Source organism: Lissotriton helveticus, chromosome 2_2 (assembly GCF_964261635.1).
Source record: "Lissotriton helveticus chromosome 2_2, aLisHel1.1, whole genome shotgun sequence".
Lineage (NCBI taxonomy): Eukaryota > Metazoa > Chordata > Amphibia > Caudata > Salamandridae > Lissotriton > Lissotriton helveticus.
In genome coordinates this window covers 478,389,254-478,406,639 of record NC_136060.1, presented here as the reverse complement: position 1 = coordinate 478,406,639, position 17,386 = coordinate 478,389,254, and positions in this window count along the sequence as shown.

Genomic DNA, 17,386 nt, shown 5'->3' with positions numbered 1-17,386 from the left:
TTTATATTAACAACATCATAAAAAACCCTAAAGCATTAATTTCAAATTATCCGTATGCTTTAGGATTTACATCTGTCGCTAATAAGTCTGTGTTGGGCCAACATTTTGAATATTTCTCATCAGAAATAATTGTGATAGGCGATCCTGAATCCGCCATGACTTTAACTTCAACATCCCCAATGTGTGCAATTCCTAAAGGACCCTTAAAACTGTCTAAAGGGTCATCTACAGCCAACACAATTTTAGCGCACATGTCTTCTTCAAACTCATTAACATAACTCACTTTTACTTTCTGAAACTTTTGTGGTCTGAAATTATTGCATACACTTGCAAAGTGTCCAATTTTCATGCATTTAGTACATTTCCTAACTTGTGCTGGGCATCCGTGAAAGTCCGCTTATGGTTCTTTGAGCCAAATCTAAAACAAACAAAAACACTTGGATCTGTGCCTCTGCCATCTCTACTTTTCCTATCATAGGTTACATGTCTCTTTTTGTGATCATGCACAGCATATACATCAGATCATGAATCTGAACTAGAAGACAGAACCTTTGAAGTCTCAAGAGATCGCTCAATCTCTTTAGCTATATCAATAGCTTCTTGTAAAGTAGGATTTTTACATGACAAAAGTCTCTCTTGAATTTTCTTTTCAAAGCAGTAAAATACTAACTGATCCCTTATATAGATATCAACCATCTCGTTATATTCACATTTAGTTGCCGGGACACGCAAAGCACCAATATACTCCTCAACAGTGTCATTTTCTAACTGTTTGCGTGTAGCAAAATGATGACGACCAATCATTATATTAGGCTCCTCTCCAAACTGTTTTTCTAAACGTTTCAAAGCTTCCTGGTATCGTCCATCGGAATGAATTGTCCAGGAGGAACCTCATATTCTGGAAGACTGTCAAAAATATCTTGTCCATTCGCACCCAATAAACCAAATAAAACAGCTAACTTCCTTTCGGGTTCATATTTCTTCCCATCTATCGCTACCAAATAATTTTCAAAAGACCTCAACCAGTTCTTCCACTTCATAACTGGTTTACCCGGATCATTCAAAAATGCAGCTGGAGCACTGATATTAGAATTTGTTGACATTTCTGCAATCTGTTCCTTCACTTCTTTTTTAACAGTAAACGCAATTTTGAATTTATGAATAATCACACCGAAAAAAATATATATATTCACCTCCTTATATCATTTGTTAACTATTAGAATTTCCTACTATCAAAATTTGGAAATAAATATCCTAAACGTTTGGAAATAATATGATTAGACTTCGATGAAATAAGTAGCATCAATTTGAGGATAATCGGCAAATAACACTTGTTATCAGGATAATAACGAAGTTCCTCACAGAACAGGAATCTCTGAGGAAAAAATACGCAATTTTGCACACAAAATGGAGTCACGTACAACCCCTTGACATGCGCGATCACATCGAAGATGACGTATCCGACTGACAGTTATAGCTGAAAGGAACGTTCAGCTGATAAACTCAATGCTGAAATTTCCAACTGCCAAACGCTGAAATTGACGTGTCGGTTGACAGTTGCAGCTGAGGAGGAATGCGAAGTGCTTCAGCTGACCGAACAACGCTGTCAAAATCTATGTCACGTCCCACGTCGGCATATAGAAGAAATACATGAAAATATTTTTAGCGCTAAGAATATTCACAGGACAACAAACGTGTATATCGTAACTTGCCTGAAAGTTTACTTCATGAAGCTTGAATGGTCTTCAGTCAAAGGAAAATTTCTTCACCCACAATTTCATAACCTCGCATGAAAGAAATACGAGAAATTTTAGCGCTATATAACTTGCCCCGATAAGACAAAAAATTATCACTTGCCTATTAAAATTATTTGAAGACCGGAATCAATCCACTCTTGCTTCAGCGGGCCTTATATTTTTTTCTTCACATCCCGTCCTCGTCGCCATTTGATGTGTCAGGGTTCAGTCAGACTCAGAAACGGAATAAGATAAAAGCTAATTTATTTATTACAAAGGCCCACGGAGGCGGGACCGGTATGAACAACAGCTGGGGCAGGAATGCGGTTCGCATAGCGATCCCGAGAGGTTCACTGACAGGGTGGTGACGTACACAGGCGGGTGACCAATGGGGAGGGAGCACGAGGAGAGGAAAGGAGAACAACCAGAGCAACTGCAAAGCTGACCATAGTTTTGGAAGTGACATTACAACAAACCCCTTACCACCATCCTCAAAACATCCAACATTCCCTTTCAGCTCAATGCAGACGACACCCAGATCTATCTGGAAACCTCCTCCATTGAAGATATCCAGAGACTAAATGACACTATAAGAGAAGTCCAACACTAGCTATCTCGCAACCAACTAAAACTCAATCAAGACAAGACAGAAATCCTCCTCATCTCAAAAGATGAGAAGAACCCTCAAATCACAGAATGGCTAAAAGCTATTGATGCGCTCAACTACAACCCCACCTTAGCCGATTCTGCAAAATCGCTGGGAATCACCCTAGGCCCCAAATTAAACATGAGCAAACACATCAAGAACACTGCAAAGAATGCCTTCCTCAACCTTAAACTATTCAACAAAATAAACCCCTTCATCCCTCCCAATGACCTTAAACAAGCCACTCAATCCCTGGTGCTATCCAGACTGGACTACAGGATTTCAACCCTTACAGGATCAGCAAAATCTCACCTAGTTCCCCTCAGATCAACTCTAAACGCAGCAGCCAGAAGGGTCACTGGACTAAAGAAAAATGATCACAGCTCCCCTGTACTCAGAGAGCTGAAATGGCTCCCAATCGAAATGCGGGCCAACTTCAGAACTGCCTGCCTCACACACAAAACATTGCACTCAGGGAAACCTGCCTACCTGGCTGCCAAACTCCAGAAGACCGGTCAGAGAAGAAGACTAAGAAGTTCCAACACCCTACTCCTTATCCGTCCGAGAACTCTCAAACAAAAACCGCATCCCGATCCTTCGCAGGAAATGCTCCCAAAATTTGGAACTCCATACCAGTCCATATCAGGACTAACGCCTCATACCTACAACTCAAAAGGCAGCTCAAAGACCTCCTTCTCACCCGATCTCTCCAGAATGGACAGCTACAACCTAACCCCCTAAGCCTGCCCACAGCAGCACATGGACCCATTGACATTCAGACCACTACTTCAATCTCCTCTTGACTATCTCCTACATCCCCCTCCCTGGTCCAATCTTGCCATGAATCATTGTGCCTTTCATGGCGACACTACGCGAAGGGCCACAAGTCTTTGTACATACTACTAAGATAACTTACCCCACAAGTGACAATATGTTCTCTACGATGATATTATGCGATGTGTCTTCGGTCGTTGTACATTCTAATATGTTTATGTATTTTACGGGTGATCCTGCTGTAAAGCGCTCCGAAACCTTCGGGTATGGCTAGCACTATTTAAAACTCTTAAATAAATAAATAAATAAAACTCAGACGTTACCTCGGTAGCAGGTGTTTCCACATGAGCCAATTACAAGTGTTGGTCAAAGGTCGCACACAGTTAAAGCATTGATTTAAATGGTAGGGTCACATAACAAAGTTAGTTCTGATCCTCGTGAAGAGAGTACTTAAGTATAATAAAGTGTGATAAACCAAATATTAAATAGGAGGAGCTTGAGGTCCTTTTTTGAAAGTGACTAGGGAGGTGGTTAGGCGGCGGGAGGGAGGCAAGGAGTTCCAGATTCTTGTGGCACTACCTGAGAATGACTGGATCATGTACCGTTCTCGACTGAAAGTGGGGGCTCCAGGAGCAGGGATTGGGCATCTCTGGAAACCCTATTTGCTCCAGTGATTTTCTGTTTCTCAATTAGATAGGAGGGTAAAGAGGAGTGCAGCATTCTGTGGGTAATGAAAGCAGTTTGGAATTGGGCCCCAGCTTCAAAGGCAAGCCATTGGAGGGTTAGAAGGCCCGAGTAAATATGGTCACATTTCTTGAGTCCTAAAATAATGCCAATTGCTGCCCATAGTGTTGCTCTCAGTGGGCCTAGATGAACTTTGGGAATGCCTAAGAAATGGGCTATTCCGTAATCTAATCTGGAGAGACTGCACCACTGTTTTGAGGTCTTGTTCTGGGATCATTTGTCTGATGTCCCAAAGCTGGCTACGGTGGTGTCATGCACTTTTGGCCATGGATGCTATGTGGCTGTGAAAACTGAGTTAGTTATCAAGGTTGATACCAAGTGACCTGGTACTCTGAACAATGGCGGGAAGGTTATCCATCCATTCTTGTACTGGAGTTTTCAAGAGAAATTCAGTTTCAGTTGGGTTGAGTTTTAAATGGTGGTTAGACATCCAGTTTTGAATCTTTAAGAGTGTGTTTAAAAGCAGGGTGGTGTCTACTGCAAATTAGCTTTTCATTCATATGTAGATGTCGTCGGCATAGAGGCAGTGCTTAATTTGAGCCTGTGGTTTCCAGTGCTTGGTACCGGCACTTAACTGTCAATACTAGCGCTAGTGACAGTGTGCCACAAGGTGGCGATGTCTGGCTAATTTAGAGATGGCCATAACAGCAGTTAAATATTAATTCCATGCACATTAAAACTGACTATTACCTGGCACCCAAGAGATTCTTATACCTTTGGAGGCCTGGAAAAATCTGAATTTTCACACTTGTAGAAGTGTGATGGTTAGTAGTGGTGTTCTTACTATCATTGGGAGCATGGCAGGGGCAATAAGTGGTGCAAGCTGGAGTGGCCTCCTGACAAAAGCCGTGGCACTTATATTTTCTACAAATTAAGCACTACATAGAGGTGAAAGAGAATCCCAGAGTTTCGGAGTGATATAAACGGCGCATACAGACACTTGAAGCACCTTCTTCATGACTTGGAACAAGGCATGCCTGACTGATGTCATCTACCGACAGGCCAAATCGCCCCCAGCTGGAGGAGACATAGGTTGCCATCTAATGTAGCCAGCAACACTGAAAGTTAGACCTGCTCTGGTTATGAGCAGGATTTGCTGTTTTTTATTTTTTCAGTTTTATAAAGCGCAAACCGAAGGTATTGGAGGACTTTACATAAACACCAGTTACATTACAGAAGGACACATTCATATTTAGTAGGCATGGAGAAGTTAAGTGATTTACCCAGGATCACAAGCTGTTGGTTCCCCAGTTCCAAGTCAACAGCTCTGGCCCTTACTCCACATCCTGTACTGTGCTCATAAACTCATTTGCTGTTTCATCACCTCTGTTCAGCATTACACCAAACCAGCCCTTGAGGGTCGTACACTGGCCGGGTCTCCAGGATAGTTGAAAGTGATGCAGATGCTGTGCATTTACATATTATGCATACAATTGGAGGCAATATGCATATTCATTGATTGGACTGCATTCCAAGTGGTTTGCAACACTCGAGGATTGACTGAGCGCAACTTCACTTTAACACTCGTGCAATGTCATTTTATTTATGTCCTCCACAGCTATGATCGCTTATAATGTCAATTTTATGTTTCCATTTATTAAGCACTGCGGGGCAGATTGACAAAAAAGTGACGCATCTGTAAAGATGCGTCACTTTCCCTGCGCCACTTTGAGAAACTCTTGCGCCACTATGGATGCGCCGTCTTTACAATACGGCCAGGGCCGTTCTGGGAACCAAAACCGGCTACGGTAAAGTGCTCGACCGGCCACTCCTCTCCCCTCGGGGGGTTGGAGGTGCCACCGAGTTCTTTGCCGGGGCCGGTTTTCAGCCGATTTTGTTGCAGGGCCGGTTTTGTAGCTATGCTGCATAAACGGTCCTGTAACAAAAATGGCACCCAGGGGGCCAAAACCGGCCCCCACCCTTGGGGCGCACCTAGGGATTGCCCGGTGCCCAAAAGGCCAGTCCAGCCCTGAATATGGTGCACCATGGCGTAAGGATTTACAGATGCGTCAGAAATTCTGATGCAGCTGTTGACGCAAAAGTCATGCAATGCTGGAGTTGTGTCTTAAGCATGACGCAACTCCAGCAATGCAGGGGAGGCCTATCCTCATTGTGCTGCATCACTAAAGCAGGCGTAAGAATTTGACGAAGTGGCGTCCTAGAAGTGGCGCAGCGAAATCTACAGGATCACTTCTACGAGGCTTTTTTGCGTTGCAACTCCCACCCTGCATGCATTATACCTGACGCAGGTTTAATGTGGCGCAGGGCTTTACATCGTGACGCATCTCCCTAGATGCGTCACCTTGTAAATGGGCCGCATTTTTATGCAGCTGCGGCGTTAACAAAAAGTGACGCAACTGCGGTGCAAAAACGACGCAAGGGGCTTGTAAATATGCCCCTGCTTTCTGGCTGTAAAACAGCAGCATGTGAAATAGTGTGGCGAGATCGGTCCTCTTGGCAATATTTATTTTTATAAATAATATTATTTTATGTCGAGCAGATTTCGGTTCAGCCAGTTACAGAAAGTTACCAGTTTCCAGTTGCCCGTGGCGTGGAGCATCACACAGGATCCAGCAGGCAGTAGGCATGCCCCTTAATGACACATCTGGGTAGTGCAGATGGCGTTCGCGCGAACAGGTGACGTGCCTGCTCCCTACGCATCAGCGTAACGTGCCCTCAGCCATGTTACACGTGCTATTGTGCGTGGTCGGGTTGAGCTGGCAACGCATTCTAACATTCCTAAATGTCAAAGCTGATGCAGGAAATGTGCACTGAATGCCTACAGGGCTTTCACAGCCAAGGGGCGACTATAATGTATTACAACTCTGCAGTTTTCTGTGTAGAGTAGACAAAGACAAATGTTTGACACCAAGAGTATCGAAGTCAATGAAAGGATGGTTTTATATTAAATTATATTATATTATTGTTTTGTATCCTACATGCTACCAACAAGTTACTACTTTATGACTGCACTAAGGGCACCATGTTTCTATGCCCTTGCAAAAGACAGTTTGAGAGGAGATTGAGGAATCCCTTAAACCCACGGGGGCCTCATTTATGAGGTTTTGACGTAGGGCAGTGCTGCAAGGAATCTTGCTGTGCTGCCCTATGTCAAAACAAAGGACAGTAATGCGTTGTATGTATGAGATATGGCACATTCCTGTCCTTGTTTCCACCGCACAATGGGCTGCCATGCACCATTGCAGCAAAACACACAAGATGATGGGCGGAATGTTGCACAATGGCAAAACATTCACCCCCAGTCACAGATCTGGGTTTAATCCATCGTTATTTTGCTCACCAAGCCACCCCAGTTCAGACATGGCCATATGCAAATCAGCTCTGACCGTGTGCCTCATGGGAACAGTCCAGCACGAACTGCCAAGCCATGTCTTTCCTGGACCGGAATTAAGCATCCCAGGACCGGTTTCTGTCTATCAGCCTTCTTCAGCCAGGATAGCTTGACTCCAGTGGCTTAGTGAGGACGGGACCCACATCTGGGCATACCCGTCCCACATTGGGTGAACAGCAAAACACTCACCATCGCAGGCACCCTTGGAGCAAGGGTGCCTTCGTTGCGGGGCTGATTGATTTTGGGGAGGAAGGGACAAAGGCTGTGTTCAGACAACTTTCAGAATACATTCACATGGGTTACAGTCACCTGTGGAAAATAGATGAGGATATAATATTGAGACTTAAGGCCTGATTGTGCTAATACCCATTTGCATACCAGGATGTGCAATTTGCACAACAACTGCAAGGACTTCATTTAGGGTTCGCTAGGAGTCATAGCTGCGACCCCTGGCTTGCCCCTTACAACCCCTGGCACTGCCTTTGTGACTCCTGGCCTCAGAGATGGCAAAATCAATGCCAAGAACACTGGGGCAGCTCATGTACATGTTTTTCATTATGCTGATAGTGAGTAATATTGGGTTATTCCCTAATGGTGTAATAAAAAATGGAACACACAGCTGGAAACTGGACCATTGTTGGTAGCTGTGGTAAGTAAAAATGTTTTTTAAAGTATGTTATGTGTTTAAGTGTGTGTCTATGTGACAAATAGCACGTGTATGTGTGAGCAAGTGTGGGCGAGTGAGATTGAGTGACACTAGTGACAGGGAGTAGTCAGATGGTAGCCCAGATTTACTATTCTTTGACGTAAGGCAATGCTGCGCCAACGTTTCTGTGCTGCCTTGCCTCATATGGAGAGAGAGAGAAAAAATACACCCTATCTTAATAGATAGAGGGTAATTAAGTCATTCGGTATAGGTCTAACATCGTATGCCGATGACACACAACTGGTCCTGGGGATACACAAAAATGGAGAAGCACCTTAAGAATGGTGAAGAAACTGCTCCCATTTCTTCCCCCAACTGCAGGTAAAACCCTAATGTCCTCCTTGGTACTATCTAAGGTGGACTACTGCAATGGTCTATTGCTTAACGCACAGGAGCAAGTTTTGAGCAAATTACAGCTTGTCCAAAATGCTGCTGCAAGGATTCTTATGGGTATACCTAAGTACTCATCCATTTCTCCCATAATTCGCGAGCTTCACTGGCTACCAATAAGAAGCCGGATAAAGTTTAAGGCCATGTGTATTATTCACAAGGCCTTGAACAACAATGGACCTGAATTCTTTAAAAAAGCAATTAAAGTGTATAAACCCAGTCGAACACTACGTTCATCTTCAGCTCAACAGCTTCAAATTCCATGTACAAAAAAGGTAACATGGGGAGATAAACGTTTTGTAGTGGCTGCCTCAAAATTATGGAATCAGGTCCCCTCCCATATCAAACATCACTCTTCACTACTACTATTTCGAAAACATCTTAAGACTTGGCTTTTTAATCAGTAAGTTGTCAGTGGAACCCCCGCAATCTGCGAACTCTAGCGCCGAGACACCGGAAGGTATTTGTGCGCTTTAGAAATTTTAAAAATAAATAAATAAATAAATATGGAGCATTTTTTTCTCTCCCTGTTTGATGTAGCACTTTTGGCAACCACTCCCCAACGCAACAACCTTGCGCCATAGTGCAAGGGTGTGTGCATTCTCTTAAGCATAGGTTTGTACTGGAAGGTTGTCTTCCAGTATCAAAGCTAAGTTTTAAGAAAGTTCCCATTTTCTGTGTGTGCTGTAGAATGCAACACATATGCAAAGTTGGAAATACAAGGAGAAATAAAAACACTTGTCCTCATTTCCCATTCCTCAGGGAGCCCACCGTTGGAACTTCCTCATAACGCATAATAACGCAAACCAGCGCATAGTTACTTTGGGATATTATCCAATACAAATCAAGATTTGCAATTTGTGACTGCCTCTGATTGGCTGCAGTCACAGGATAGGTGACCTACAAGGGACTGCAGGCCACCATCCTTAAGCCTGCATTGGGCCCCACTGAGATTCAGTTACCACCCCAGCTCAGGGGTCAGTAACTCATCCATGGGTTGCAACTGCAATTGCTGCTATTAACCATTGATGCACTCCTGTCTGATTCGAAGCTGAGAGATGAACGTCCCTTTCATTCCCTTTCCTACTTGCGATTCAGAAAGGATCGCCAAAGTTAATTTACGAGTCAGAAAGTTATTCTGACTCAAGAGCACTTGTACATAAATAAGAGCCATTTTGCAGTCACAAACCCTGGGATTTTGCGTTGGGGATGCATCCCATATCGGCGTTTCCAATGCAAAGTCCAGAGGTGATGAATCATGCTGTGTGTGTTCTGCTTGGAGCACAGCTGGACTGGCAGAGCACCTTCAGAGCCCCTTCCAACGGTCCAGGAATGGGGTGGCACCACTTGGGGGTGACAACTCACAGCAGGCAGAGTCCAGGTGCTGGGTTCATGGTGGTTAGAGCCTTTTCTGCCCCATAGTCTCTAATCAACTAGCCCTAGACACTCAAATGGTCCTGGGTCCACGATGCAGGCCCAGTCCTTTTCACTCAGGCAGCAGGGCAAGAGTACAGCACAGTGGCAGTCCTTTTTCCAACAGAGCAGCACAACAGTCCTTCTGTGTCTTCTACAGGTCCAGAGATATACTGAAGAGTTGGGTCTAAGGTTCTAATAATTATACCTGGTGCCAGCTTTGAAGTAGGAGAAGGTTCTAGAGGTTTCCACCCTCAGGGGTGTTTGGAATTTCTTGTCTCCCTGCCCTGGCCCAGGGTTGCCTGTGGGCACAAAAGACTAGTTTCAAACCCTTTGTGAGTGAGTTGAGGCAGAGATTTTGTGATGTGCAAAGTTGCAATTCCGCCCGATCAAGTCTGAGATGGCCCATCCTGCCAACACCTTTTCCCCCCTTGTTTTGCTGCCCAGGAGCAATACCCAAAGACCAACTGCCAACTAAACCTAGTCATGTGACCCAGAATATAGGCTGCAGGCACCAAGGGCCCGATGTAGGTAAATCTTTTTTACCACTTCTTAAATACCGATTCATACCGAATCGGTATTTAAGAAGTGGTAAAAAAGAGGAGGGGAGATGTAGGTATTTCTGATTCGGTAAATACCGAATCGTTAAGATTCGGTATTTACCGAATCTGTAAATACCGAATCGGTAATGCCCATTGATTCCTATGGGCATTTAAGCCCATAGGAATCAATGGGCATTACCAAATCGGTATTTACCGATTCTGTAAATACCGATTTTAGCAAGGGTGCAGGGGGTGTCACTTTGACACCCTCTAGCACCCCAAATACAGGCATGTGTGCCATTTGGCACACAGACATGCCCCAAGGGCATGTCTGTCTGTCACATGGCACAGGTGTGCATGCACAGATGTGCATGCACACCTGGATTCGGTATTTCACCACCCAATTGGATTGGGTGGTAAAATACCGAATCTAAAAGGCCTGTAGCACTGGAAACAGTGCTACCTACATCAGGAATTTTCCGAATCGGAAAAATTACCGATTTGGTATTTTACAGAATCAGTAAATTTACCGATTCGGTAAATTTACCGATTCTGTAAAATATAGCCCCTACATCTCAATTACCCATTTACCGGTCGGTAACGGCCGAATTCGGCCGTTACCGACCGGTAATGGCCACCTACATCGGGCCCCAAATGTTTAGAACAAGAAAATGTCATTGTGACTTAAAATGCAACTTTACCATTAAAGCGGTTTTTAAAATACAATTCTTTAGTTGCCAAACTCAACATTCCTGCTTCCTCTCAAATGAAAGTTATCACTTATTAAATGTAATAAGGCAAACCAGTGTTATACTATGAGAGAAGTAGGCTTTGCAGTAGTGAAATAGTTTTTTACTACCAGCACATGTAAAACCTAAACGTACATGTCCGACTCTTCAAATACACCACCCCCTACCCTCAGAAATGCAGGGGATTCTAAGAAAGAAAACATTGGAGGATCCATGCAAGCCCACCTTGCTGGACATCCACAGTTGTCTAGAATTAAGAAATGTCTGTGTTTGATATTTTTTCCTAGATGGCCGTCGAGCCCGGGACCAAAAATGCAGGTGACTCCCTTGCAAAACCAAGCTGTTTTGTGATAAATTATTTTGATGTCTCCACAATAAGTTTTGGGCCATTTCCTGTTTCAGGCACTAGGCCTACCCACACAAGTGAGTACCATTTTTATCAACAGACTTGGGGAATGTTGGGTGTGTACAAGTTCCAGAACTTTCCATCACAGAAATGTGAGGAAAATGTGTTTGTTTTTTTACAAAGTTTGAGCTTTGCAAGGGATTCTAGGTAACAGAACATGGTGAGAGCCACACAAGTCACATCCTTGATTCCCCTGGGTGTCTAGTTCTTAAAAAATGTATTGGTTTGCTAGGTTTCCCTAGGTGCCGGCTGAGCTAGGGCCAAAAATCCCAAGCTAAGCACATTGCAAACAAAGGATCTGTTTCCACTGGAAAAATGTGACATACCCACATTGTGTCTTGGGCACTGGGCCTACCCACACAAGTGAGGTACCATTTTTATCGGAAGACTTGGGGGTATGCTGAGTAGGAAGAAGATTGTAACTCCCCACAGATTCCAGAATTATCTATCACAGAAATTTGAGGGAATTGAGTTTTGTTTGACACTTTTTGTGGTTTGCAATGGATTCTGGGTAACAGAACCTGGTGGAAGCCACACAAGTCACCCCATCCTGGTTTCCCAGGGGTGTCTAGTTTTCAAAATGTACAGGTGTACTAGGATTCTCTCAGTGATGGCTGAGCTAGGGCCCAAAATCCACAGCTGAGCACATTGTAAAAAAAGGGGCAGTTTTCAATCAAAAAATTTGACTGTCCACGTTGTGTTATGGGCCATTTCCTGTTGTGGGCACTAGGCCTACCCACACAAGTGAGGTACCATTTTATTGGCCGACTGAATGCTGGATGGTTGGAAGTATGTGGCACCCTACAGATTCCAGAACTTTACACCACAGAAATGTGATGAAAATGTGTTTTGTTTTACAAAGTTAGATGTTTGGAAGTGATTCTGGGGAACAGAACCTGGTGAGAGTGCATGGTCTGGTGTGAACATGGGCTTCTATGGGAATTGTCAAGGGCATATTATCTAGCCCATTATCGCCGCTTTAGCAGCTATTTTAACGCCCTTCTTGATAATATGCCCCTTGGTTCTCAGAGTGAGTAGCGTCAATGCCTGTATCAGTCAGGTACACAGCCCTTTTCTAGGGATTGTTACAGCAGGATTCTTACCCAGGTTTTTCTCTTACCAATCTTAAGAATCCTTGATCGACTGGACCGTCTGGTCTGCTAAGAAGTGTGAAGGGATGAACAACAGATTCATAATAACTTTAGAAACAACCAATTCCATACAACTCAAGAACCACTGACTACTGAATAAAGTTTAGGGGTTTTATTACAAAGCCAAAAATAACTGAACATACAGGCACCTCAGTATGAGGTTGAGAAAATAAACGGGCACTAATAGAAACAATCCTACGCATAAGTCTCATGCGACTTAAGATGATGATTAAAGTTAAATTATTACAGCCCCTGCTTGTAGCCTGGACTGCATTCGTTCAAAAGAAAGAAAAGAAAGTTAGTCTGTCCCTACTCTAACACTAAAGTGGCATCCCTACTTTGCATCCCTTCCAGGCAAGAGAATAAGGTGTCAGCAGTGAATACTTCCTAAGAAGTACACTCACTTTCCATAGGTAAGTCGCCTAAGCTACTGAGCTTGTTCTAAGATGCTCCTACTATTCTCCTGCCCTGCTCCTTCTAACTGCACTAAAACTGACTCCAACTGAACCTCCTCCCTCGGGCACTGTCCCTAAAACAAAATCCCAAAAATGTTAAATATGCCCAAACACGCCCCATCGGCAGGTCTTCAGGCTGTGCTTTTCCACCAAAACTGCATCGTCGTCCTAAAACCGTTGGTGTGTCCTTGGGTACCAGGCACCTTCTCTGCCAAAAGTATCTTCTTTGCATTCCAATACCTTCCCACATCTCTCGCTCCTACCATCCTAACTCCTAAAATAAAGAGTTATTCTGCATAACTAAACATGTGTCCTTGCACCTGCAACAGGAAGCCTCTGAACGAATTGGCCTTGTATACACACACAGACCTACAATGTAAAATTCGACTAAGAAAGGAGCCATCCCAAAGAGAAATAAATTTTCAGGCCTACAATTTCTTCGACAAGCTAAGAATCACAGTTAGACCTCTTATTAATGTTTTCATACAGTTAGGCCTTTACACATCTTAAACACAGTTCTAGACTATATTATAAACATTAGATTCAAAATCATGTTAATGCATTACAATTTACTCACAATAAGCAAGCCTACTTGTGCAACTTTCAACATGGTGCACGTTTAAACCTAATGCAACATCTCATATGTGAAGCAATAATTTCTACATTACTTAAGGCATTTTTCATGTTAATACTACATTAGTTTCCAATCGATATGAACACTCCTAAACATTCCAACATCATTTTGGTTAATTACTATGTTTCTAAAGATCACACATTAGTACAATCCTCTAAATATACGGGTGCTGACTACACATGATTATGACGCAGCCCTACAATTTTCAGAAAAACATGGCTCTCTATCAGTTCCCCCCTTTGATGACTTATTTCATCACCAACCTACACCATCCTTGGGGAAAGAACCGAATTAAAAAGAACTTGTTGCCATTCTCCCTCGCCTAAACATTTCCATGTTTCTGATATTTCTATATTGACTGTCCTGCAGCCTCTCCATTCGCCTCTCTTGCTCTCTCAATGACCTCGCCATCCGGTTGGACTTATACCACTAACAAGCCCTCATCAATCCCCACAATCCAATCACACAAGCCACAGCTAGAACAAGAGGTTTCAACACATAGCCAAGAAATCCTTTTCCCAAGCTCGCAAACCAGCCTCCCACTTTACCAAATCCTTTACCCACTTTCTCCCAAACACCTTCCTCAGTCAGATCCTCAATCTCATGATGGGTCGTAGTGATATTACTTATATATTTCTCCAGATCCTTGCTGTTATCTGGAATATAAGTGCAGCACTCTTAAACCTTGAAAAGTTTACAGACTCCACCCTCTTTTGCCAAAAGGACAACTAAAGCAAGGCGATTTTGCAGCAAAACCATAGTCCTTATCGACAACATCTCTCCTTCAACCAACACCAGCGACTTAGCTGTATTCATTGCCAATTCATCTACAACAGTTGCCAGCCTTCTGATCTTCATGTCAATCCAAATCACTCCCAAACCTGGTATCATTGCTCCAAACATATCTCCAACTACTGCTGCTGCACTTTCGCCTATTTTTACTCTCACATGCTGTCCCCCTTCCAAGAGCTAGAAGTCTTCTGCATGATAAATCTTAGGGAAAATAATCACCAAATAACATGTGCCATACTATTTCGCAGGCAACCTCACATAGGCATTCCTTCCACAGACATAATACACAGTGGGTATCACTTGCACCACACTCTGCAAAAAGTCCTTAGCTGAATCCTCTATGGTGAAAACATGAACACATGTGGTCTGTTCCACATTAACATTCTCATAATATGTCTGAGGATGCCTTATGCATAGTTCTCCCTTCTCCTTTTCATCCAGTGCTATTGGACCATAGCTCCCTTTTGACTTATGCAACTTTTCTTCGTCCGTCCAATCCACTCAACCTTCACCTGAATCTCGTAACTGTTTTTGTTTCCTGTACCTATCTTTTACTTGCGCTATGAACCTTTTCTCTATCTCTGACAACAAACACATCAGATTATGTCGATGTGCATTAGCTGTGTCTAACTCTAAAGAAGGTATGAAATATTTTCTAAGTCTATTTTCCATTTTGTAATAGTCATATTTATTCAAATGCTTATAAGCTGGCACTTCAGAAAGCACTGCATCATAATTAGAAAATAAATACTCAAAATGAGTTCGCACCTAGATTTTCTGTTTGGGTTTCCAGCCTCCATGGTCTCAAAAGGTCTTTGATACTCTCTATTCAGCCACACGATTCAAAAGTTTCTTTTCTCCTCTTTCAGTTGCTTGCGAACAAACTTGAACCACACCTCGGAGAGCTGGAAGTCTCTTGATTCGATTTCAGTTCCGTATTTACATCACGAAAGTCTTCTTTAACCCTTCTCCAAAATCTCTGGAAAGCCCCTAAATTTCTTCTTCTTCCACTCGGACCTATGTTATCAAATTCATCTTATTTACAACAAAGTCTCTTTAATCCAAAATAAGATTTGCTCCAACCGCTTCTAGAACATGCTGCAAAAGCTCAAGAAGAAGAACAATAGTTTAATGTGAAGGAAGTTCAACTCCAAATGTAGGAAATATCAGTATATTCAGTATCAGATTGTGAATTCTGCTCAGTATCGTGAAATTTGGAACTGTGATTGTTAGCACTCCCTCAATTTCAAGTCCAGGCACCAACAACACCACATTCAATTTTACGTTAGGGCTGTTACTAACCACTGTCACTGCCCTCAGTACTCCTGGCATCAGTCACAACGAATGACCACTCTGGAGTTGCGTATCTCTGACAAGGCACTCTCGTCCGTCTTGATCTCCTCAGAGACCTCCACGAGCTTGCCCTTCTTCTTCTTCGTCTGACTCAGAATTTTCAGGCACTGGAGCAAGATCTCTCTCGGATACCAGCCGCAGATTCAACCGCCATTGTCTCTCAGGCCACTGTTCCTCTGCTCTGCTAGTTCTTTTGCTTGCTCCCTACTCACCCTGCTCACAACTCTGCTCTGCTGAGCTTAGTTCCAGATCACCTTCACTGCAACTTTCCTTTTGTGATGTAGTCTCAGTATCACTGTTGTCGTGACCCTGCTCAGCCTTATTTGGTGAGCAACCAGCTTCATCAGCCACCCTCACAGCTTGGCTTGTCCCCTCCTGTGGCTCTGTTACCACTGCTGGATTTTCATTCGGGAGAGGAGCTGTTTCTTCCAAGTGTGCTGAAACTCAGCGGGTGTGAGAAGTATGCACCCTGTCTGGCAGACCTCCACACTTTACTGCAGTGTACGTCACCAGTATAATTTGGTCAGGGCCCCTGCAGCGAACATCCAGGCAGCTTTTTCTCATATGCTTCCGGACCAGCACCCAATCCCCTGGGCTCAAGTCATGACAGAGATCACTTAAAGCTGGAACCACAGCAGCCTGTAACTGATGAGACATAGAACGGACCACATCAGCAAGTCCCTTGCATAAATCAAGGATCAGATCATCTGTGACATTAATTAAGGCGGTGAATGGCACTGCTGGTAATCTCATAGCCCTCCCCATTAACACTTCATGAGATGAAAAACCCGTTCTCCTATCTGGAGTACTGCGGAAACTCATCAATACCAGAGGAAGAGCATCAGGCAACTTCAGGGAGGTGGACGAACACACTTTCGCTATTTGAGCTTTCAAAGTCCCATTAACCTGCTCCACTATTCCAGAAGCCTCTGGACGGTAGCTACAATGGAGTCTCTGGCCAACATGCAGTGCTGTGCAAATCATCTTCATGACTTCACTGTGGAATGCTCAGACATGAGTCCCGTGCTCTCGACACGACTGGAGTCAAGCTATCCTGGCTGATGATGGCTGATAGCCAGAAACCGGTCCAAGGATGCTTGATTCCGGTCCAGGGAAGACATGGCTTGGCAGTTCGGGCTGGACTGTTCCCATAAGGCACAGGGTCAAGGCTGATTGGCATATGGCCATGTCTGAACTGGGTTGGTGTGGTGCGCAAAAAAACGACGGATTTAGTCCCAGATCTCTGTACTGGGGTGAATGTATGACATTGTTCTGCATTCTGTACATCAACTGTTGTTTTTGCATTTGTCACCCCTTGTGGGATGGGTATGCTCAGACTTGAGTCCTGTGCTCTCCACACCACTGGAGTCAAGCCATCCTGGCTGATGACGGCTGATAGCCAGAAACTGGTCCTAGGATGCTTGATTCCGGTCCAGGGAAGACATGGCTTGGCAGTTCGGGCTAGACTTTTCCCATGAGGCACGGGGTCAAGGCTGATTTGCATATGGCCATGTCTGAACTGGGTTTGTGTGGTGAGCAAAAA